Source organism: Gadus macrocephalus, chromosome 7, assembly GCF_031168955.1.
Source record: "Gadus macrocephalus chromosome 7, ASM3116895v1".
In the NCBI taxonomy this organism is placed as follows: Eukaryota; Metazoa; Chordata; class Actinopteri; order Gadiformes; family Gadidae; genus Gadus; species Gadus macrocephalus.
In genome coordinates this window covers 2,346,315-2,354,100 of record NC_082388.1, presented here as the reverse complement: position 1 = coordinate 2,354,100, position 7,786 = coordinate 2,346,315, and positions in this window count along the sequence as shown.

Sequence of the window (7,786 nt, the reverse complement as noted above, 5' to 3'; positions counted from 1 at the left end):
GGGACGAGAGCGGGTGATGGAATGTGGATTGGAATACGCGAAGTGATCAGGAGTTCCCGCTTGAGACAGGGTGACCCGCCCCCGCCCCCAACACACACACACACACACACACACACACACACACACACACACACACACACACACACACACACACACACACACACACACACACAGGGACGTGCACAGGGGGGTTGCTCAGGTTGCTTGGGCAACTGCCCATATGCCCTCCTCGACTCACGTTGCCCTTCCGAGGAAAAAAAAATATATATTTTTTTTTTTATCATTTAATGGATGCAGAATTTCATGTAGGCCTAGATAAAAAGAATCGCCACTCGAAACATTTCATAAAGTAAGCGTAGCCTCATTCAATTCCGTTCGGGCACTGAGAGTGAAAGTCAGTAGGGGGAGGGCAAACTCTGCCGCCCTTCCCTCATTGAAATGAATGGAGGCGGCGAGTTGCCGCGCGGCGTGTGAAACGTAGCTGCAGCGCTGCACGCGTGTCGAGATCTGTTTCCCCGTCGAGATGTGTTTCCCCTAGTCCCAGATAATGACTGTCAGGATGCGTTCCCCCTGTTCTAAATGGTCAAATTGAATGATATCAGCCTGAAAATCACAGCACTTATCTCTTGTGGGGAAATAAGTCAGCAGTATGAATTTGAAAGATGTGTGAGCCTCCTTTCCTATGGAACAGAGGGCCTTTTCGGGTAATTTCGGACGGGGGCGGGGACTAGGGGAAACACATCTCGACGGGGAAACAGATCTCGACACAACACCGGCACCTGTGAGACGACTGCCTTGATGTTGTCGGAAAAGGTGAATTTGGGATGTATAACAAACAAGCAATCATCATCACGTTTTAGGAAATGAATTATAAATCCAGCCTCAGTTTGCCACGTAACGTTTAGCCTAAATAATCAGACAGCTAGCTAGCTTGCAGACAAGCAGCCCGTTATCACATAGTCTACACATTTTTTGATAGGCAAACTAAGCTACATGTCTGCTGATAGTTAGTTTCTAACATTTCGTTTTAACAAGAAGAATAAATGATGGAAGTAATTCATCACATGAATTCTTTCATTCAAAATGGTTCATGCCTAAATCTTATCACTATTTTGGGTTTGGGTATTGTTTGTTATTGTTAAGTGAAGCCGAAAAGCCCAGTGAAAAGAGGAGGATTCAGGAGAGAGAGAGACAACTAAAGGAGGCAGCAAAGAGGAGCACATCACTACAGGGTTGGCTACGAAAAAGCCAAACAGCAGGTGGGACAGAGTGAGACTTTGCATAGTGATAAAAAAGTATACTGTGTAGGCTAATTGATCAATTAATCAGACTCATATTTTAGCCTACTAATGGCAATTTTTCATAATTACATTACATTTAAGATGAGGAGCAGCCACAAGCCTCCAGACACTCGGAAAATGTGGACCAGGAGGAGGCACATAGGGCAGGTAGGCCTAAGTGCTGATCACCATATATGAGAGGACCATGCTAGAAAGTACAGGGTTAAAGAGCTGCATGCTGAATAATTGTCATCTAAAAAAAAACAGGCTATTTTAGAGATCCTTTCAAAGATCTTGCCTGAGCAGAACATAAATACCACTGCTTCTAGTGGGCATTACAATAATAATAATAATAATTGTAATAACAATAATAATGGTAATGGTAATAACAATAATATGTCATTGGACAGATGATGAGCCCAGTGCATCAGCTGCGTTCAGAGAGCCAGAGCCAGAGCCAATCCCAGATGAGATCAGGACAGACTGGGAAAGGAGAGATGAGCAAGAGGATGAGATGAGGGAGAGGACAACATCAGCAAGGGAGGATATTGAGATGAAGAGTGGGGCAGAATCCACAGATTTCGATTTTTTGCTGAGGTTGGCTAATCCCACAGATCCAGCTCATGTACAGAGCAGCAATCTAAAATACGATCAGACCTTCATCACATTTTCCAATTCAGTCGGACCTTGCCGTCCTATGGTAAATTTCCCTCAAAATCCAGATGGGCGCTCTTTTCAAGCCCAATGGTATAATGATGACCCCTGGCTGGAATATTCTCCACTGAATGATGCCATCATGTTATGTTCTTCTTCTTCAAGTCATGTTTTTCTGCATTATCGTTAGTAGTAGTTATTTCAGTGTTTTACTTATTTGTATCAATATATTAATAAAGACCCCGTTATTCTCACTCCATCATATAGCCTGTGAGTTGTTGTTTTTTTTGGGGGGGGGGTGCCCTTTTTTCAGGTCAGAGCAACTGCCCCTCAAAATTTCTGTGCACGTCCCTGCACACACACACACACACACACACACACACACACACACACACACACACACACACACACACAAACATTCACTCGTCTGCGCGCGTGTCGGTCACGCACCCTAAGGTGACCCCTTCCAGACTTCAGACGTCAGGTAACGATGCTTCCGCGGTTTCTTCTGTTGGTTTTGGCGGCTTTGTGACCCCCACTTCGTGCCCCACGTGTTGCGCACTGCCACCGGAATGCCCTTTAAAGGGTCGAACCGTCGATTAGACGGAATGGATGGAGACACCGTCGAGGAATTAAAGGTGAATATCTAACATTTCACATTTAAATATAGCCTACATATATCCAATGCAACAATATTATTGTTTTAATAAATTTGTTTTATATATTTCTTAGTTCGTTTTAGTTCAGTTTAATTCATGGTAACGTTCCGTTATGTTTGGTCACACAACGGCGTCGTACATGCAAGCAGCTTAACGCTTATGCGATTTTTCCCACACAGACGGTGAATGCTAACACTAACGTAATTCGACCGTGCCATAATAAGAGATGACTTGGAGAACTATGGTCCACTCTATGTCTTAATGTGTCATGAGATCAGTGGACACGTCTGAGAAGGTCATCTATTCCAACCATTGATTTATTGAGGAGATAAGGCGGTCATATGTTCCTTGTAACATAATTCACACATTCATACCAACAGGCCACATATGTCCTTGGCGCCTAGAGAGGCCTCTTTCCCATCCTAGGGAGGCGTCCGGCCCATACAAGAAGCCATTCATTCATGTACCAATTCTAGAGATACGAGCAGTCAAGATATTCGAGAGACCCAGACACTCAAGGCCACAAAAAACAGTGTAATTCCCGCACTTAGCCACAAACAAAGTTGCAATGCCAACACATAGCCGCAAGGGACAGCATAAAGGCACTTACGGGTATCCAGGGGGGCGGGAGTTCAGGACCATGCTTAGCCAATCAGAGCACATAACTGAGTCCACGCCTGCCCAGTAGATAAATCACAACACATAGCCCAGGGGGCTAGAACCATAGACATCATAGGCAAGGCAAGGCAAGGCAACTTTATTTATATAGCACTTTTCATACACAAGGCAGACTCAAAGTGCTTCACATGTAAACAGTGTCATACAATGAAATAAAATAATAGGCAAGTAAAAGAAAAACATGCAAAAAAGTTAAAAATAAAGTTTTTTAGCAGAAAGCTATAGCAAACATAAAAGTCTTCAGTCTTGTTTTAAAGGTGCTCAGAGTTGGGGCAAGTCTTAAATCCTCTGGGAGTTTATTCCAGCTATTTGTTGCGTAGTAACTAAATCCTGCTTTCCCATGTTTTGTGTTTACTCTGGGGATAATTAACAGATTGGTCTCGGAGCTTCTTAGGGGTCTAAAAGGCTGATGTAGTGGAAGCATATCAGTTAAATATTTTGGGCCTAAACCATGTAGGGATTTATAGGTAAGCAACATGATTTTAAAATCAATTCTCTGACTTACAGGAAGCCAATGTAACGATTTCAGAATTGGTGTAATATGATCAAATCTTTTGGTCTTTGTTCGAACTCTAGCAGCAGCCTTCTGAACAAGCTGAAGCTTCCTCAGAGTTTGTTTTGGGAGACCTGTAAGGAGACCATTGCAGTAATCAAGCTTACTAGTGATAAAGGCATGTACAAGTTTTTGTAAGTCTTCGGTGGACATGAGCCCTCTAAGTCTTGCTACATTTTTAAGGTGATAATAGGCCGATTTTGTAACTGATTTGATGTGACTGTCAAAATGTAAATCTGAATCCATGATAACCCCTAGATTTCTGGCTTTGATTGAGGTTTTCAGGGACAGAGAGTGAAGGTGTTGGGTTACTTTAAGCCTTGCTGTTTTAGAACCAAATACAATTATCTCTGTTTTGTCCTCATTTAGTTGAAGGAAATTTCGGCACATCCATTCCTTCACTTGCTCAATGCACTGGCACAGCAGATCTATGGGCCGATAGTCATTTGGTGATAGCGATACATAGATTTGCGTGTCATCAGCATAGCAATGATGGTCAATATTGTTATTTTGCATGATTTGCCCTAGTGGGAGCATGTAGATGTTGAATAAAGAGGGTCCTAAGATCGAACCTTGTGGGACTCCACAGGTCACGTTGGTTGATTCTGATACAAAGTCGCCAATGGAAACAAAGTAGTTCCTATTTTCAACAATTCCGCAAAATTTTACGACCGCATAGGTCGTTTGTACTGCCACGGATTACGACCCACTGGAGCGTATCAAAAACGAGCGCCTCTACAGGTCGCGGGAGGTATGTATGCCACATACATGTTTTTGCTCTGTGCATTTAGGGTTTTAGCCATTTTATTCAGGTGTAAATGATTTAAGATCAAAACTCAAATCAACGGTCGGAAAAAATAACTCAATTTTTTTGCTAAATCTATTCATTTGATGAGTAGGTTATAAGGATATAAGGATACAACCCGGTATAAGGACGACGCCCATACACTTTATTATACTTACATTACATATTGTTTCTAATAACATTTCTAGCGAGAAATATACTTTTTACTTGCATAATCTTCAGTCAGTGATTGTGTCTGATCTTTAGTTTTATAGTTATTAGGAAGATTTAATCGGCTCGCTCGCATGTTTCAACGACGTCAGGTTGCTAGGGACGCTGCTTTCGCTAAACTAGCAGCTCACGTGTTTCCTGCGTTTGTGTTATTAAACCGTTACTTTATGTAACTTTTAAAGATATTGTAATAACCACAGGCGAGGTATTGAGCGAAGTAAGCTTGATAGCAGGTTTATTGGATTCCACAATCGGACAGGCAGGCACAGCTCCACCGGAAAACTACAACAACCAACACTCCCGCCCGGAAGGAAACCCCCGGAACCCCCTCTCAGATGGCCCGCACCTTCCTCCCAAACCCTGTGACGCTAAAATATCATCTTGTTAGAAACCCGTTTATCTGAGAGCCAACCCAGTCGCCAAAAGCATACGTTGACAGTGTACGTTTTCGTGAACACTGGATTACGTCGCATTTCAACATAAAATAGCGTGCTAAGCACACATACACACACACGCACGCACGCACGCACGGTAACACGCACACACGCACACACACACACACACACACACACACACACACACACACACACAATGCATTTCGCTGCTAAAACAACAACTTGGGCTGCTTCTAGGACATTTTGGGTGGATTTTGAACGGTATGTGGGCAGGACGTTTTTTGCAGGCAGGACCTGGCAACCCTGCGCTGTTGCCCGAGGCGCAGAAATGCTCCGGAGCAGATCTGGATCCACCATGGCCAAAATAATTGTCATGAATAGCATGAATAGATTCATGCATTATCATTCAACTTGAACATGTGTTTTTACAGTATATAGTGCTGGAGGGATGACGTATGTTGGCAAACCCGGAAGTGAGCGTCGCCCTCGGTTCCCTTGACAAAAAGCCAACGGGTTTTCCATTGGATTTTGGATTATTGCAGAAAAATCCTCAACTCCTCAAAAACGGAAAATAAATGAATAAATAAAAATAACCGTGCTCCAAAGAACGAAGTGTAAACCAATGCATTCTGAATGGGAGTGTTTCTCAGATTTTTCCATGCTACACAACGAAATGTAAACCCATGCAAATAAAGACTTCATGGTCATAATAATTTAAATATCATTAAGCTACTACTGAGTGTGTAGGGAGGTATTCTATTTTTTTCAACGGGGCTGAATCCAGTCACTTGACCGTCATGGTTGCTATGGTGGTTGCTATCGACCGCCCCCTCTGATACTCGTGTCTCTAAAAACCACACGGCAAAGGAGCTGCCGTCAATTGGGTTGTTTTTGTTGTAAACTAGGGTCCGATGGTTGAAAAATAGACAGATATTCCCAGGTATCCTTAAAAGGCAGCTTGGATGTTTTTATTTTCTGCAGCTTAGACTTCTTCTATAACTAATTTTTGTAAGCAAAACACCAAGCTCATTGATTTAATGAGGGAGGGTTATTTGAAACAATTTATTCAATAAATATTTGTGAGAGGTCATTCCTTCTCCTGATTTTACTTCCTATTTATGTCTAGGGTAAACCCCTACTGTCCACAAGCATCCCCCCCTCCCCATATGGATTTGGAGAATTGTTGCCACGTCCCAGTGGTGGAGGTATCATATATATATGAAAGAGGGCATTCAATTATAGCCTACTACAATGATCAATTAGGAGGCCGAAGCCCTAAAGGAAGTGATGCAATAGGTGACTGAGTCGACAACATTTAAGTAAGCTGTATAGGGTCTCTTATATATCAAAGGGGGTCTCAAAGGACGCATACGCTTCAACCTGTGGCTCCAGCACTACAGGAAATGACTCAGCAAGTGCTCCATCTCGTTGCAACTCACCCAGCGGCTCGCTTGCAAGATTTTGGCCTGAAGTTCTTCCCAGACCTACACCCTAGCCATCCAACATGCATATCTGAGAATCAGGCCTCTCTTTAATAATGACAAAAAGTTATGAGAGAAACACACATTAACTTTTTGTTATCTCATAAGCGGCGTGGTGCCGGCTCCTTTTGACCTTTTGACCCCCGACTTTAAAAACGTGGCCACAGGCCAGCTGTGTCTACACACCTTTAGCCACAAATGTACACCTCCATCCCACAAAAAATGGGGACTAGAAACTAACCTCTGTCTTATGTACATTTACTGTACTGTTGGAGGTCACGCCCCTTTGCCGACCTTTTCGAGATAGCTAGGGATGCTAAAATGTTTACACACATTTCCCGGGGCCCCGTGAACGACATATCCGAGATTTGGAGTTCTAGCCCTTAGAGAAAAAAAGTTTTCCCAAATGGAGTGTCATTTGGACAAAGCCCCTCAGAAGTGTAGCCTGCACAACCCTGTCTCCTCAAAATTACGTTCCCATAGAACTATTCGGCATTCTCAATTACGTTTGTCATAAAACGTATTTTGTCCGCGATTACGTTTTATTGAACGTATTGCAAATACGTTCGTCCTCAGCCTATTTTTTGCCATTCATTAACCTCTAGGATTATGTTTGGTTGAAACGTATCCCAGATAGGTTAAATGTCAACGTATAGCACATTATTGTCATTAAGGCATATCTTCCTTTCAGGGAACGTTTCATTTAACGTATTTTGTCTGAAAAATTTATCTTGGCCGTGAATACGTTTTATTGAACATATCGCAAATACGTTCGTTGTCAGCCTATTGTTTTGCCATTTATTAACCTCTAGGATTAGTATCCCAGATAGGTTAAATGTCAACGTATAGCACATTATTGTCATTAAGGCATATCTCCCTTTCAGGGAACGTTTCATTTAACGTATTTTGTCTGAAAAACGTATCTTGGCTGTGGATACGTGTTATTGAACATATCGCAAATACGTTCGTTGTCAACCTATTTTTTGCCATTCATTTACCTCTAGGATTATGTTTGGTTGAAACGCATTCCAAATATGTTAAATGTCAACGTATAGCACATTATTGTCATTA